Raw genomic sequence first — 18269 nt, 5'->3', positions numbered from 1 at the left:
AAGGCCATACACTCCAATTTCTTGAAGTTTCCAATTCCAAATAATGATATTTTTAGTCAGGACCAGAAATCACAGACCCCATTGGAACAGACCTCTTGTTTGGCAGTATTTCACTTCATCAAATGGCTTTCAAAGAATTATCATACCTAGTCTAAGGTCTTTAGCTTGATGGATTGATTGAAACATGTTCAGCTTAAAAGGGAGTAGGTTTTGACTCCCACTTTTCACATTATAGTGTTCACTGAATGATAAAGATACCCACTGGCAAACATGACTACCTAAGTTTTATCTTCAAGTATGTTTACTGAGAATCGGGTATGCTATTTCTCCAACTGAGTCATGTGAAACAGAGAATGATTTCCACTAAGTATTTTTAGAGTATATACTAACAAGACATTCCATTCATAGGCTGGTATGAGTCCTTTCACTTGAGAGGCAGTAGATGATATGTGTATAGAGTCAGATTTAGGGTCAGGAAAGACCTAATTTCAAATACTTCCTCATTTACTTACTAGCTGTATGAGTCACTAGCGATGCAAGTCACTTAATGTCTCTCAGCCTTAGTGTCCTTATCTGTAAAATGAGAATGATAATAACATCTATTTCACAAGATTGTTGTAAGCAATCATATTATACACATAAAACTTTAAAAAAATATTAAAGAGGAATATTAATTTTAGTTATTATTATTTTACTTGAGGTTTTAAATTCAGGCTTTACTAAGCTTAAGAAAACTCCTGTATGCAAGAAGGTGCACTGAGAATTTTGCCTGAAGCCTGAGAACCTGATGATTTCCATAGGCTATTTAAAAAAAAAAAAGAAAGAAAGAAAGGTATTTATTACTCACTAATGGATTTCACTTGAAGAACATACAAATTGAGCATTTTAAATGGAACATTTTCCCATGGAGTTATCACAGGGGCATCTCTTCATTAACTGCTCTGGGGCAGAGATAAGTGTCCACATTTTGTGAACCATGGGTACATTTTTCAGTAGCACACACACTTCTCAAGGATATGATTTTGAATCTGGTGTGTTTTTCCTTCTAGAGACAATGCTCAACAATTAAGCAGATAAAAACAGCAAATCGTTTTTTTTTTTCCCTTGGACTTGCATGGCTACTCCCAGGGTACAAAAAGTTTTTCAAGGATAGGAAATTTATCAGATGCAATAAACCTAAGAATTAGAAAAGCTGGGTTTACAGAGACAAATAGAGTCTTATTTGACACACTAGTTCCTGGGAACCATTAGTAAACAACTTTCTGACTCATTTAAGTGAAGCAAAGCACACTTCTGAAAGATTGCATGCATTTGTTGTTAAGTTTCTAGGAATGAACCTAGCAAAACGACAATCCTGATTGGATACAGAATTAATAATATTGAGGTGTTTATTTTTTCCATTATGTTATGAACAAAGCAAACACAATCATAGTACAGTCAAAAAGAAAATATCTAGTAGAATAGCATTTAAGAAACATAAAATGCTCTTAAGTGGGTAAACGAAAATGAGTAGTCCCTACTGAGCATTTCTCTTTAGAATTCTCAATCAGGACTTCATTTTTTTCTCATTAGTAATTACTCAGTTAAATTCTTATGAAAGTTGTCAGATTTTAGAGGAAATAATTATAAATGTATTCATCAAAATTATGGATGTGATTTTGAATCCGATATGTCTTTTCTTCTAGAGACAATGCCCAACAATTAAGCAGGAAAAAAAGAGTGAATAAACAATGTTGGAGGGAGTGTAATACTCGGCAAGATCTGTGGTCTCTGCCAACTCCAAATGTATGGTGCTAAATCATGGACAAGTAGATTTTTGAAAAAATGGTCAGGGTGCTATTTATTTCATTGGGGAAATGTTACTGTTTAAGTAGATTCTAATTAAGTATCTCCGCTGTGCATCTGCTGCCCTGCCTGCTTTCAATTCTACAAAACAAGATGTCCCTTCCAGGATAAGGTGGTCACCTCTTATCTCTTCACCAGGCTGCTAATTCAAGCCTTGATTGACACCTCCACCCTCCTCTCCTCTCCTCTCCTCTCCTCTGTAATTACAGAGCTGGAGAGTAGAGTACCAATCACCTCCCAATGTCTTCCTTTATAGGAGCAGAAACTGGACTCATTCCTTTTTGTATCTGCTGCCCTTCCTGGTTTCAACTCCAGAGAAGAAGAGGAACCTTCACCACTTAGGTAGCCTCTGGTATTCTCTTCTCCCCCTTTCCTTTCTCTTTTTGTATGTTGTGTCCTTTAAATTGTAAGCTTTTTGAGGGCAGGGACTGTCTTTTTATTAATTATATCCCCAATGCCTAACAAATGTCTGTCATAGCAGGCCTTAATAAATGTTTATAGGATTGGATGCATTGGATTGAAGTACTTTAAGTCTAATGCCTCATTGCAATATAGTGGTGACTCCAGGTTCTCAAAGACTATGCCAGTAGAGTGTGAACTCTGAGTCTGGCTGTGGTAACATACTTAGTGTAGCTAACTACAGATAGGGAGGCCATCTGGTAATGAGGGTTTTTTTAACCGTAGCAATTCATGATACATATACAAATTAAAAAACAGAGCTTCATCCTTTGTGGTACCCTTCTGTTTCTGCAGTGATGGTTGCAAAATGGTAGAAAAGATGGCAAAGGATGCTAAGAATCACAGTTTTCAAGCTATTGATGAATTTTAATTGGACTATGGGTACTATAAATGTGAACTGCCTATCTAATGACCAATGAGTGGGCACATTGCTGGAGGAGCTGTCACATCAATTTTTACATTCTAACTACAAACTAAACTTGAGAAAGAAGGAAGTTGCAGCCAAAGGGAAGGTTGACAAGCAGGTTTTCCTTGGAGAGGCAAATAAAGGAATTGGAGTCGATTTTATTGTTCATAAAAAGGAATGGACATTATTTTTTGAAATATTTGGTTATTGCCTATTGCAGAAGTAACAATAGGTTTTAGCAAAAAACTACCGTGAAATGTTTTCTTTAAAACTCACTAATGTTGTCCTTGCTAGAATTAAAGTCCAAGGCTTGAGCAAAGAGGAATAGCTGGTCAACTTCTTTTTAAGGCCTTTCTTTATGCAGTAAAATCTATCTTAACTGTTAAGAATGTAACTACAAGTTGGATATTTTATTTACTAGGTTTCTATGGCCCAGAAAAGGTTAAGTGACTTACCCAAAGTCACTTAGCTAGTTAGTGGCAAAGCTAAGATTTGACTTTGGGCCTCCTAACTCTCAGTCTAGCACTCCTTCAGTCAATCATAAGTGGCCCCTAAAATCCAGGACTAAGTCATGATATTGGAAGTTTAATACTAAAGGGCAACATAGGTTTAAGAGAGTAGTACCATATGTAGCATCCCAATTCTCATGGAATTAGAATGCAAATATATTTACATGAAAATCATAACTAAGAATTTCTTTTTTCTTGGGTGGTTTAGACATCATTCCAGGAGAGGTAACATGATGTAGTGGAAACAGAGTCGACTGCCAAATAAGGAAGATCTGAGCTCAAGGCCTGCCTCTGACATATACAATGTGACCCTGAACAAGTGACTTATCTTCTCATGTCTCAAGAAGCTCTCTAAGAATATGAGTTGCAGAGAAAGTGCTGCCCTACATTGGAAGAGGGAGTTTCCCCACACATGAGTTCCCTAAACCAATGAAATCACAAGTAAAATTCCTAACTCTTCAGGAATTTAGAGCACCCCAAGATCATTTTGAACATCACTTGTGACTACTCAACTAGAACATCTGAGTATCAGAGCACTTAATACATTTTCTTGATGTTCTCATTAAATTATATCCTCAAAATTCTCTTCTCTCAGGAATAAATAATTCCAATAGTTTTAACTTCCCATAGGTCTTAATTTTTAATCTTTTAATTATCTTTCTCCTACACATGTCCTCCTCAAATATCTCATATTGATGGCTTGTTTTTTTTAATCCTCAGACAAGGAAGAGGACCTTGACATCAGGGAGGTGATGCCATGACACGCAAGTGACTTGGATTTAAGTGAGGGAGGGCTGTGCAAAGTCACCAGCCTCACTTTCTCCTCCAGAGCCATCTGGGTCCAGTGGCCAGATACACATTAGGATTCCTGGAGATGGCTGCAGAGTTGGTGACTACTGGGTTCCAAAAGCTATGCCAGCAGAATTCTTGTTTCTTTGGGCATAAGAGTGGTGATGGACTATATGCCCCCTGCCAGAGGTCCACTCTAATTTGGTTCAGAGAGATTCATCAGCTTGGCTTCAAGGAAAAGATTTCTTTGCTCATAGCAACTCTTGAAGAAAAAGCACAGAGCTTTAGAAGGGTAAGAGAACATCAATACTAGTGCTAGTACAGGTCCTTAAATGCATGAAGTCTGCTTCTTCTTTAGGACTCTGAAAGCTTTTGAAGTTACCTGGGAGACAGCCTAGCACAGCAGATGGAATGCTAAACTTGAGTTTAGGTTCAGATCTTGCCTCTGGTACTTACAGTTACTTATCAGTTTGCCATGTGACCTGGAGCAAGTCATTTTACCCATCAACCTCAGTTTCCTAACCTCTAAAATGAAGAAGTAGGATTTCTTGGCCTCAAAGACTCCTTCCAGCTCTCAATCTATGATCCTCTAAATTCCCCCACTTTGGGCTTCATATGCTGAGCTTCAGATTACTCCAGTGAATTACAAAGAAGTCTGGTATGTTTCCAGTAAAATAATTATTTTTGCCATTCAGGATAGAAATGAGCTCTCAGAAAGCATGACTTCAACAAAAACTACTTAAATCTAAACTGTTTTGCATGGAAAAATGTCATGCTATACAGATGCCTACAGATGCATTTCTACATGATATTATTTGTTCAAGATTTGCAGAAACTTTTGCTTTAAATTGTTATCATATCAACAGCTAAGTGAATATTGCAGTTAAAAAAAAATATATATATATATATACAACAACAGGTATAAATATTTGCTTTATTCCTCCAAAAAGTTGAACCTGCCCATTGTATTCAATGGTTTGACTTGATTTCAAGGCACCATACCACTATTTACTGGTTCTGTTGCCACGGGAAACTTACTTAGCCCTTCTGCGTCTCTGTTTCCTATTCAGGATGATGGTAATTAAAAAATAACAGATAGAGAAAGAGCCTCAAAGTCAGGAAGACTTGAGTTCAAGTCTTACCTCTGAGATATACTGACTGTGTGAACTTGAGCAAGTCAGGTAAATCCTCAGTGTTCTAAGTACGGTTCTAAGTTGTAGAAGAAGTGGTAACCTGCAATTTTAGAATTTCCTCACATAGGAGTTCCCTATTTCAATTAAATCACAGCATCCATGCTATCCTTAGTTAGATATCTTTAGTTAAATCGTTAAGCATCCTTAGTTAAATAGCTTGGAGAAATTTTTGATATTTCATGAATTTAAAAGCTATTTTGTAATAGCATGAACGGAGTGCTGAACAAAGCGCCAGAAGTTCTGGCTGCTAATCCCAGCGGTGCCACCTCTTGACTGATTATCGTTTGTTGGAGGAAGTAGTTTGATGAAAGCAATTCCCTGACATTACGGAAGAATTTCAGAGAATTGGAGAACTTTAGAATGAGGAAGCATTTTGGAAGCTATCTAATCAAACCTCTCATGTTATATATAACTATAATAATAACCTATATAATTTTAATAAAGATGTATCTATCACTTGCAAAATATCTATTTTCATTTTCCAAATGACTATCTCTAGTCGAGCTCCACTATATGTAGTCTATCAAATGACTAGAGATAATCACTTGTAAAATAGAATCATTCAGATTAATTGATTGTTAGAGATCATAGTGACAAACAGTTGCAATGAAGATTCCAAGCTTCTAGCATGGGCTCTGTGGTGACCTAGATGTGTGAATTTAATAAATCCCTTTGCATTTCTGCCTATCTCAGTTTTCTTGTCTGTAAAATGAGGGAATTGGACTAGATAATCCCTAGCAGAAGTTCTTAACCTGGAGTCCGTGAACTTGTTTAAAAAAAATTTTGAAAACTGTGTTCCAATATAATTTATTTCTTTTATAATCCTGTGTATTTTATTTTATGCATTTAAAACATTGTTCTCAGAAGGGGTCTAAAGGGTTCACCAGACTTTCAAAGTGGTCCATGGCACAAAAAAAATGATGAAGAACTCTTGTCCTAGGGTCTTTTTTCAGCTCTAACATACCCCCCCACACCATCACATCATCATCTCATTTGCCAAGATTATTGATTCTACCTCCACAACATTTTCCAATATATTCCATTCTTTTCATTCACACACGGACCATACTGAATAGGATCTCAGCACCTATAGACTAGATCAGAGGTTCCCAAACTTATTTGACCTACCACCTCCTTTAAAAAAAAAAGTTACTTAGCACCCACCTGGAAATAGACTTTTTTAAACCCTTTAACAATTTTTTTTTGAAATTTGCATCATTTCAGAAAAATATAAAATAATTTTAAATGATGCATCTTAAATGTAATAATTTATTGTAAATTTGTGGGTCTTTTTCCTGCATTGAAATTTTGATGACACAGTATTGCATCATGTAACTGTATAGTATTGCATTGGAAACAAGTCATTATATGCACATATTCCAGCATATTCATACATGCTGGACTATTCAACAATGCACAATAATCTTGCCTGCCAACACTTGCTTGTTAAGACCTGTTGGCAGGCTTGACCACTGATTGATTATAACTTGCATTTTTGTGTTTATCTGGAAAAACATCATTCTGTTACATGACACATGAAACACGTATGAATGGTTCTTCAAAATTTTCTTCTCTTCTTTCCTTATGTTCCACTACCCCATTGTTTTTATTCAATGTCCTTTACTTGCACCCTGGATTGTTGCAGAGCACACCAGGGAGCAGTATTGCCCACTTTGGGAACTTACAGACTAGATTAACGTCACAACTTCCTAATTGGTCTTCTTGCCTCTGTTCTTGCTCATCTCCAATCCATAGACCACAAATGTGGAAATCCAAAAGCACAGTTCTGACCGTGTCACTCTTCTCCTAGAGAGGCTCTACTGGCTCCCCAATTACTTAATAAATAAGGGCACTCAGATAAAATGCAGACTCCCCTATTTGGCCTTTAAAGCCTATCACAATTTGGCTAAAGTTTCCCTTTCCAAATTTATTACATACTGGTCTAACCCTTTAATACACTCTATAGTCCAGTCAAATTGGCCTAATTGCTGTTTCCCCCATACAACATTTTACTTTCTGTCTTTACTCGATTTTGCACTGACTGTCCTTCATTCCTGGAATATATCCCCTCTTCATCTGTGCCTCTGAGAATCTATAGCTTCTACTAATTCATATCCAATGTTACCTTCCACACAAGACCTTTTCTGATCTCTCAAGCTGTTAGTGCTATCTCTCATTAAACTTACTTTTATTTATTTTGTATTTTATACTTAATGATATGTGTTCATGCTGTGACCTCCCCCCAAGTAGTATATAAGTACTTTGAGGACATGAACTATTATTGGGGTTTTTTGTATGCATATATTTGTGTGTGTCTATATATACATACATATACTAGACACACACACACACACACACACACACACACATACACATACAGCCCAAAATTATATACAGGGAAAACCATTGTGCTACTACTCTGCTCTCTCCCTAAACCAAATATAAACTCCTAGAGGGTAGAAAGCAGGTTTTATCTTCCTTGTAAATTACGCAGTGTCTAATATGCTCATCTCTGCTAGCTGTTTAATTAAATTGACTCTGTTGACTCTACTAGCTGTTATATTAAAATACAAGTATGTTCAAAACATTCTTCTCTTTTCTAGTAACGTTTTGTTGGTAGAAAAGATAGCAATTAAAAATTATTGGAATATTGTCCTTTTCAGGTAGCAGAGTGTTGAATCTTGTTCTACCATGATTATCTTTTTCATTATTCATTCTTGAAAAACATGCAAAACACCAAACTCTGAATTATGGACCTACTTCCAATTAAAATGGGGGAGGGGCAAAAGAACTTAATTACCTAAATTATTTAATTGGTGGGGAGTAGGGAGAGATTGAAGTCCAGCCTTAAGAATGATCATGTTCTATCTATTTGTGTCATTAAATTCTAGGTATAACAGGCAGCTAGGTGACACAGTGGATAAAACCCTGGGCTTAGAAACAGAAAGACTCATCTTCTTGAGTTCAAATCTGGCCTCAGGCATTTATTATTTATGTAATTCAGGCAGATCACTTAATCTTGTTTGCCTCAGTTTCCCCATGTGTAACATAAGCTGGAAAAGTTAAAATAGCAAACCACCCAAGTATCTTTGCAAGAAAATCCCAAATGGGGTCATGAAGAGTTGAACACTATTGAAATGACTCAACAACAACAAAATTTATGTTTCATAGAAGCAATTTGGGAATAGAGATAGAAAAAAATCTCTGTGAAAGTTTGTGGATAATATATGGAGAAATTGTCAATTAACATTAAGTATGATGAGTATCAAATAGGAGAGATTGTTGTTGTTTGTCCTTTGTTCTGGAAGAGGACCTTGACATCAGGGAAGTGATGACATGACATGCAAGTGAATTGGATTTAAGTGAGGGAGGGCGGTGCAAAGTCACCAGCCTCACTTTCTCCTCAAGAACCTTTTGGTTCCAGTGGCAAGATGTAGATCAGGACAATTGGAGATGACCCTGGATTAACTGGGAGACCTCAGCCTTTTTAAGCTAAGGTCTTTAACAGGTCTCAGTCTGATTGAGGCAATACTCATTCAATGATTAAGGTAAGGTAAGAATTGAGGCAGAGAAAGACCTCTTTAGTCAAAAAAACAATCAATTTGGGAGGGGAAGACCCTCAGGGTTTCTGTTCAAAATAGAAACAATTGTTATTTACATTGACTCTGAGACAATCCCTGTCTAAACAATATGAGTGAGGCTTGTAGTAAATCCCCCTGCCCTTCCCTCAGAGCTCTGCCTGTCTTGGGAGTGGGGTGTCAGGATGACTTGGATTCAAGTACTGCTTCTGACTCTTACAGAATCAATGACCTTGGACAAGTAACTTTCAGTGCCCCCAAGCAACTCCCTAAGACTATAAAATAGAAAGCAGTTGCAGATCTGCATTAGAAGACAAAGTTTCCTCAACCAGGAGCTCCTTACAGCAATGAAATTATGGGTCCAGTAAAAAAAAAAAGTATGGGAGTATATACTTTTAAAAATTGCTATTTATTGCTATACTATGATTATTCCCTATGCAATGTCTCAAGCATTGGATCTATAATAGATATGTAATTATTGTTAGTACACCTTGCAGGAATATGATCTTTAAGAAATGTCCTGTGTTTGGATACATAAGAATTTTAAAAAATCACTTGATCTTGCACCTTTTCATGGTATGGAAAGTCTTTCACATTTGCTAGCAGAATGCGCCTTCTGGGAAGTTCTGCCAAAGCTTTTGAAAGGTTGATGTAGTGACTCTAATAACTTTTGAGTCATCTCTTAATCAAATTGCTTAGAAAAATCTACTTTTATTTTCTATTTTGGGTGCCTCTCCTCTCCAATCCATTCTCCACAAGCATATGGAAATTATCTTCTTAAAGCATAGATCTATGTTGCTCATCTGCTTAGGAACCTTTAGTACATCCCTGATGCCACTAGGTTAATGTAAAAATTCTTGATATTTAAACCCCATCAGAATCAGGTATCGACATTCCTTTCTACACTTATTTCACATGCTCCCCTTACTCCCTCCCTCCCCATCTTCATTCTAAAAATCCTTAGTTTTCTTCAAAGCTCAGCTTGGTTGTTTCTGAAACCATTTAGATAAACTGTTGATGGAAAATAAAGAAATGGATAGTAGACAATATACAGATTATGGTTTACCATAATTTCTTAAGGAAATCAAATGGATTAAAATCAATAAAACTCTTGAGATTACTTGGATATGTGAAGTGAGACAGAGGAGTAAAAATGACCCCAAAATTACAAACCTGACAGACTGGAAAGATAGTGGTACTGATGAGGTTAGGAGCTAGACCCCAAAAAGGAAAAATCCTGGACTTTCCCAAATGGCCAAATCTCTGGCATTTGCCTAAGGCTATAATCCCATCAACTGGCCTTTCTTTAGAGCTACACCCAATCCCCCAATTCTCTGTTGCCTTTAACCTAGACTAGACCTCCCTAAGTCCCAGGCCACTTCCCACCCATAATCCTATGTAGGTTCCATTCTCCCTTGGCCACCCCTGGAGTTCTATTACCTCATAGACTACTTGGCCACTCCTAGATCCCTCCCACGGTCTTTCAGTATATAAGGTCCTTCTTGTCTCCCCCTTAAGATGCTCAAATTTTTAGAATCTAGCCAATGCTTCACAGACTCTTAGAGATTCCTAAAGAATTTGGCAATATGGCAGATCTTTAATAAACCTTGTTTTTGGCTGAAAGAAAGCTTGGGTTGAATTCTTTCAGGCAGGACCCACATGTGATTTTGGGATTCCAGCATCCCTAACCTCTAGACCTCATCAGTACCTTAGACAGAACAGGGAGTTTACAAAGAAGTAGTATCCCACATCTTTGTTGTGATATTTCTCATTATCTTTTCTCTAGGATATTCAATGGTTTATCTATTATTTAGTGTTATTACTTCCTTTTAGTGTTCTTTTCATTTGCATTGTATTCATTGCATACAGTGTTCTAGTGGTCCTTCTTATCTCAATCTGCTTCATTTTCTATAAATCTTCCTAGGTTTCTTTGTAGTCATCTGCATAATAATACTTCATTACATTCATGTACCATCTCTTTATTCTTGACATTCAGTCGAGACTTTGCTACCACAAAAACTGCTATAAATATTTTGAGATGTACTGGGATTTGATTTCTGTCTTTGACTTCTTCAGGATCCAGAAAGGATCCCATAGGAGAAGACAATCAAGCTGATCCCTGAAGAAATCTAAGCATTTTTAGAACAAAGATGAGCAGGGAGGGAGTAAGAGAATAATGTGAAATAAATATAGAAAGATATGTTGGTACCTGATTCTGAAAGGCTTTAAATATCAAGGTAGAGTTTTTATGTTAACTTAAAGTCAGTAGGGAGCCCCTAGGTTCTTGAGCACATGAGTGACATAGATCTATGCTTTAGGAAGATCATTTCCATAGCTTTGTGGAAAAAGGATTGGAGAGGAAAGACACTCAAAATAGAAAACCAAAGTAGGTTTTTCAATATAACTTTGTTGAGAGATGATGGATACCTGAGGTAAGATAACAGAGAGAACTAAATGAGCTAAATTCTGCTAACACTTCAGTAATTATTTAATCTCCAAGGTGTCCCAAAAGTCTTGATGCTGTTTTAAGCTACTAAAGCTTTAAGAGCTTAAAACTGCACCAAGACTTTTGGGACAGTCTAAAGTAGAAGAATGCAACCACCACATTTGGACTCAGCTACATGGGAACAGATACAGTAATTGGAAAATCACTTAAGAAGATGAAATCTGAAGCATCATGGAGTAATAGAAAGATTTTCAAATTCAGAATCAGAGGATCTAGTTCAAATCCCAGCTCTGACATTTACTACTTGTGCAATCTTGGTCACAACCTTGCTAAGCCTCAGATGGCCACTAAAGTCCCTTCCAGTTCTAAATCTTTGATCCTATAACAAGTAAGGAATAGTGGCTGGACTTCATCAAATACATACAGAAGAAACTTTGCATGAGGTAATATCATTTTAAAGAAAATCAATACAAAATTATTATGCCTGGATGCATTGTACTTTCCAGTAAGTTGTGTGTCTGTGAGGATATGAAAATAGCACATAAAACCCTGGCTGTTCCTTTTTCACATTTTCCTCAAGAATATACAAAATAATGGAAAAAAAAGTCATTACTTTGCTTTTTATGTCACCCCCCCAAAAAAAAAATAAAACACTGAGAAAGGCATTAGGGGTCTTGAAATGGGAAAGGGGTGAGAGCATTGGACTTGAAATCAGGAAAACCTTAATTCAAACCTGGCCTCAGACACTCATTAGCTGTTTGACCTTGGGCAAGTCACTTTCCTTTTGTATGCCTCAGTTTACTCTTCTGTAAAACCAGGAATAATAATAGCACCTACCTTCTAAAGTTGTTGCAAAGAATAAATAAGAGATTATTAAAGTGCTTCATAAACTTTAAAGTGCTATGTTAATGTCAACTATTATCAACAACTACTAATGAATATATCTACCTTCTAATCTCTGTATAACTGTTATATATGATCTGTGCATCTGTAGAGCGACTAAGAGTTTTTCACTGACCTAAGTTCATTGCTTGTAGGAATTATTCCATTCTTTGTACTTGAATCCTTAGCATCTAACACTGTCTGGCATATAGTAGGTGCTAAACAAATATTTGTTGACTGAATATGATTGATAAAATATACCTCAACCTAACAGATAATGATGGAATACTGCTGTGCTACAAGAAATTATGAGCTTTATGATCTTAGAAAAATATGGAAAAACTTGCACGAAATAATGAAGAGCGAAATGAGAAGAACCAAGAGAACATTGTATACAGTTAATAATACTGTTTTAAGAATGACTTTGAATGAATAAGTCATTTTGACTATAATAAATACCCAAATCAACCATAAAGGACATATGAAGAAAGATACTATCAGCATCCAGAAAAAGAACTGATAAATAGGAGTATGTATAGAATGATTTTACGTGTGTGTGTGTGTGTGTGTGTGTGTGTGTGTGTGTATACAAATATACCTATTTGTGTCTAATGGTAGCCATCTCTAGGACAGTGGGGGGGTGGGGGGAAGAAGGAAGAAAAAAAGAAAAATTAAATTTACATGATAACTTTATTATATATTTAAAAGGAATAGCAAGTTGTACATAATAAATTTGCAGTTCCATGTGCAATCATCTCTTTTATTATACTATGTTACAAAAATGCTTGTTTTATTCCATAAATTAAAAACAAAATAAATTTTTTAAAAAGTATCAGAGGCTAGATTTGAACTTAGGTCTTCCTGACTCCAGGCCCAGGGCTTTACTCACTGTGCTACCTAAAGATTGGATGTGAACCTGTGTGTCTACTGACCTTGAATCTATAATTCCTTCACTATACCAGGCTAAGATGCTTTATGTCTATGTTTCTCATTCAACTCTATGGCTTTGAAGACATGCTTCAAAAAGTGCATATTTATTGGTGCCCAGTCTCTATGATTCTTTGCCCACTCTACCTCTTTCATTTGTCCCCTTCTCCCTACTCAAGTAACTATCACCCTGGTTCAGGTCTCATCATTTCTCACCCAGACTATTGCTATACTTAAATTGCCTCTTTGCCTCTGGTTTTTCACCTCTCTAATCCAACCTCAACACAAGTGATAAAGCACAGTTCTGGACATTCCCCTCCTCTTCTTAATGAACCCTTGTGTTTAATAAATACTTGTTAACTGACTAATTGACTGATAGAAAAACAGTATAACTTAACAGGTGAATGACTTGCCCATATTACCTCCATACTCAAACCAAATCTCTCTGAGACTAAAAGTCCTTCACGACCTGGCTCTGCCTATTTTTCCAGCCTTGTTATCCATTGCACTTATTATCCATGCACTCTACCTCATAACCAAATTGGTGTTGTTCTTCCTCTCACAGAACATCCCATCTTCCATTTCTATGACTTTGCAGACTGTACACTATGCCTAAAATACACTCCCTTCTCACTTCTACCTCCCAGAATCCTTAGTTTCCTTCAAAACTCAACTGGTGTTACCTCCTACATCCCTTTCTGATACCCTTCGCCAGTTACTAATACTCTTTTTCAAAACAAATTATACACACAAAATATGTATGCATATATGTTATATATGTGCATATACGATGCAAACACACATATGTACATACATAGTTTCCATCAACAGAATGAAAGTCCCTTGAGGGCAAGGGATGTTTCATTTGTGTCTTTGTATTCTTAGAAACCAGAACAATTCCTGGCACATAGTAGATACATGATAAGTGGCTACTGATGGATTGCTATATTCTGCTATGTAAGATTTCCTGTGAAAGAATGCTTATTCTCCTCTCATTTTTTTTTTCATCACATAAACCTTTGATGTTTGCCTATACCACACCCATGAGGATTTTACAGAAATGTGAAGATAGCCAAATACCAATAACTTCTAGTATCTTTTTACTTGTTCCTTTCTCTCCCCTCCCCCCTTCCACCAAAGGACCTTTGAGATACCTTTGGAAACTTTCCTTCTTTAAGACAGCTTAAAAATGGACCTCTGAGTTCCTTTGAAATAGAGTAACCCGAAACCTGATTTCTTTTGAATGACTTATATCAGGTTCAAAAATTCTTCCTGACTTCATCTTTTCAATGCTGATGCCACCTTCTCATATAGCATACTCTTTATTGAGATCCAATTCTGCAGTATAGCTATAACAGCTCAATTATATCAATATATGGAAAATGCTATAGAAATGTTGAAATGTATTTCATTTTATTTCTATTTTTTTTTCTTGCAGTTTTATCCAGGAATATTCTCTGCCATACGTTAAGCTCTTGGTAGTCTCCATTTTCTTCCAAATGATTTTTGCTCTTTTGTGAGGAGATAACATTTATAATATTGCATCGTCCTCCACAAAGATTTGTAGGTAACCTTGTGCTTCAAATCAGTATTGTCTTGGTTATCACGTATGTTTGCTAAAATATATATATATATATACATATATATATATATACACATACACATATTATATATATATACATATATATGTATATATATAATATGTATATATATATGTACACACATATGATATATATACACATCTAATATATGTGTATTGTGTATGCATATATATATGCATGCATATATAGTATTTGCTGGCTGATGTGGTTTCTAGGCTCTTTGGGCTTCGGTGACTGAAGTCTAAGAAGAAGAATAATCAAAGTCAATGTCTTCCCTTCTATTCATTTTCCATTTTTTCAGAGTTGACAGCTTATTGAAATAGGTCACACTGAAGCTACTATAATAGCATACAGCAACAGCATATATCTATGTCTCATCATTCTCCTTTCACATAATATGGTATTTACTATGACGATAGCTCTAGTCAATCAATGGTCTGACTGCACACAGACAGGCACCTTTTCCTGTCTTTGAAGATATAGTCAACTTTATGTTTTGTGGTGTTCAATAACCCAGCTATATGTCTGGGCCTCTGAGACTTGGTGGGTGCCTAAGACTATGTGAGTAGCCATATGCCAATGATTTACTTACTAGACACATTTCCAGATGGACACAAGGTGGGGGAAGGGTGGTCAATGCTATGTCCAGAAAAACTGAGTGTGACCTTATCATTGTTTCACATTCTTACTCTGTTAGGACTAAGTAAACCTCTAGGTCCTCAAGTGTGCCCTTTGACTGAATCCAAACTTCACAGAACAAATACTTTCAATAAAAGGATTTATTCTATATAACTTGGACTCAGTCAAAAGGCTGCACCCAAGGACCTAGGAGGCCACATGCAGCCTTGAAGCTGCAAGTTCCCCACCCCTGGTTTAGGATGACTTGATTTGGAGGGATTTTGTCAGGTCTTTCATAGAATTTCCCTATTAAATTCTCTTCATTCTCTGTAATAAATGTTGACACATCAATTGAAAATATCTCCATGGTAGTTTCTTTGTTTATGCTCATCATGAACATTGCAAAACAAAAAGATCAAATAACCCAGGTAATTGCTTTCCTGTTTCTTTGGGGTACACAATGAAGGCAACTCAACTAACTGCTTTTCTCACTTCTCCTAGAAACACTTGTGAGAATCTTCCCACATGGTTTGCAACTTCTTCTAGCTCCATTTATGGGAAGAATGAAGGTCAGTTCCACCAATAGAGTGTCAATTCATTGGTTGTAGCAAAATGATTTCAATGTTAAAAGTGCCAACAATTGAATTAACAAATTAGACTGTGTCTTTTTTTGGATCTTCTTTTAACAAGTAGAAAACCAATAAATGCTATCCCATAAGCACAACCCTCTACCTCCATGCTCCATGTTTTTCTACCAGCTATCCCCTATGCCTGGAATGCTCTCTCTCCTCATCTCTGCCTCCTGGCTTCCCTATTTTTTCTCAAGAGTCAGCTCAAAGTCCACATTCTACAAGAGGCCTTTACCTGTCTCCCCCACTATGTGTGTTTTCTCTCTAAGATTAATTCCAATTAACCATGTATATGTTATATATACATTGTTATCTGCATTCTGTTTCTCCTATTATGTAAGTTCTAATAGGGCAGGAACTGTTTCTGCCTGTCCTTTTTGTATTCCTAGCACTCAGCACAGAGCCTGGCCCAGAGTAAGCACTAAATAAGTGCTTGTTGATTGATAAAGACAGTGAAGACAACTAAAATTATAGTTATTTAGACAATGACAGCTAACCAGTCGTAGTTACATAAGAAACCTTCAATTGTAAAGTGCTGCAATGAACATGATTATTATTGGGCAATAATGGGGCAGGGAACACAGCAATAGAATCATAAAAGATTCATTTAACAGACCTTTTTAAAAAATTCATGACCATAGACTTAAGTATTGCTTCGTTTTTTTTTCTTGGTGACCATCCCTGCCCAAATATCACAAAAGAATCCCTTTATGCTTTCTTAACAGCAAACCAAAAATATTTCCAATAGGAACAGAACATTAGAGTTAGAGAGGTCCTTTGTTGTTGTTCAGTCACTTTTCAGCCATGCCCTATTCTTCGAGACCCCATCTGAGGTTCTCTTGGCAGAGATACTGGAGTGGTTTGCCATTTCCTTCTCCAGCTCATTTTACAGATGAGGAAAGTGAGGCAAACAGGGTTAAGTGACTTACCCAGGGTCACACATCTAGTAAGAGTCTGAGGTCAGATTTGAACTCATGAAGATGAGTCTTCCACTACCCAGAAGGGTATTTAGGAGTGTGAAATCCAGTTCCCCTATTTCTACACATCCCTATTCTACAAATGAAAAAATTGAATCTAAGAGATGTTAAGTGATGTATCCAAAGACAAGTAGTAAGTTAGGAGCAAATCTAGAATTTATATATAGTACAATCTAAATAATCTTATATAATCTAAAATGAATATATATAGTAAGTTAAGGAGCAAATATAGAATTTGCACTAAAGTCCTGAGATTCCCAGGCGAGCACACTTTCCATCACCCCACATGGTCTCCCAGCTAGCTACAACTCTCCCTTTCTGAGTGGAGCTTGCTCTCCTTTGTCTCTTCATTTCCTAGAGCTACAGAGAAGTATGGATATTCAAGTGGCTGAGTAACCTGCATGTAGAAACCACACGCAAATTGATTGTAAACTTCTGGAGGACAGGGATCTCCTCATTCTTTATTGTGCTCCGAGGACATTGTGTGCAATGCTAAGCATCCAAGGAGAAAATGATAAATATTTGATGAATTAAGCTTAAAAATTTTAGCTCTGAAGGTCAGAGTGTATTAATTAACATAATATTTTCTAGAGCTTACAAGGCCCCTTATGAACTTTCTGTAAACCATACTTGGTGAAACCAATAGGACCTTCAGGTCAATAAGATTCTCAAGGCTGAAGTCTTGGAACTCTGGTTTGGCTTTTAGGGCTTCTATAGACTTTCATAGTCAGAACAGTAAAGGGATGGTTCAGTGGTCAAATATCTGACCAACTCTGCCCATTGCACCCATCCTCTCCCATCCCAGACAGATTCTCCTTCTTCCCTGTAATGAATTCTTAAAATTCAATGTTTTCCTAGCCATTTGGCTCCCTATATGGAACACAGGGACATGTAAACTCTGTTTTGTTTTTCCCAGACTTTTCCTGAAGGGATATGGTGAAATCTGCCATAGCGGTATATATAATTCAGTGTTAACACATAACATGGCATTATCCACAGTGTCCTACATAGCCAAAGGTATTGAATTTTACTAAAAGAAGGGGAAAAAGAGAATAGGGTTTCAGCCGTTTTCTGATTACATGACCAGACGATGCCACAAACTCTTGGCACAGGCGATAAGTACACACTGTGCTGGAAAATCAATAGTTTGTGAAGGGGATCCTGAAGGGAACTTTCCGTTATTGAGGTTTGAAATAACTTAGCCCCATACTCATAAATTCCTGCAGCGCAGGGTGCGCTGTGTCCCAAAGCAAGAAAACACAAGTCTTGCCCTAGACCTACAAAACAGGGAGCTGTTATTTCTAGTTTTAAAATGGTAAAGGTCTCATTTGCAAGGTCTCATCTTACTGGGTCTTCCTTTCTTAGATGGTATTTGGGGCTGCAAAGGACAATAGAACACTTGGGTGTTCC

Source organism: Phascolarctos cinereus, unplaced genomic scaffold (assembly GCF_003287225.1).
Source record: "Phascolarctos cinereus isolate Bilbo 61053 unplaced genomic scaffold, phaCin_HiC Scaffold_5;HRSCAF=322, whole genome shotgun sequence".
Lineage (NCBI taxonomy): Eukaryota > Metazoa > Chordata > Mammalia > Diprotodontia > Phascolarctidae > Phascolarctos > Phascolarctos cinereus.
This window is presented reverse-complemented; position numbering follows the sequence as displayed.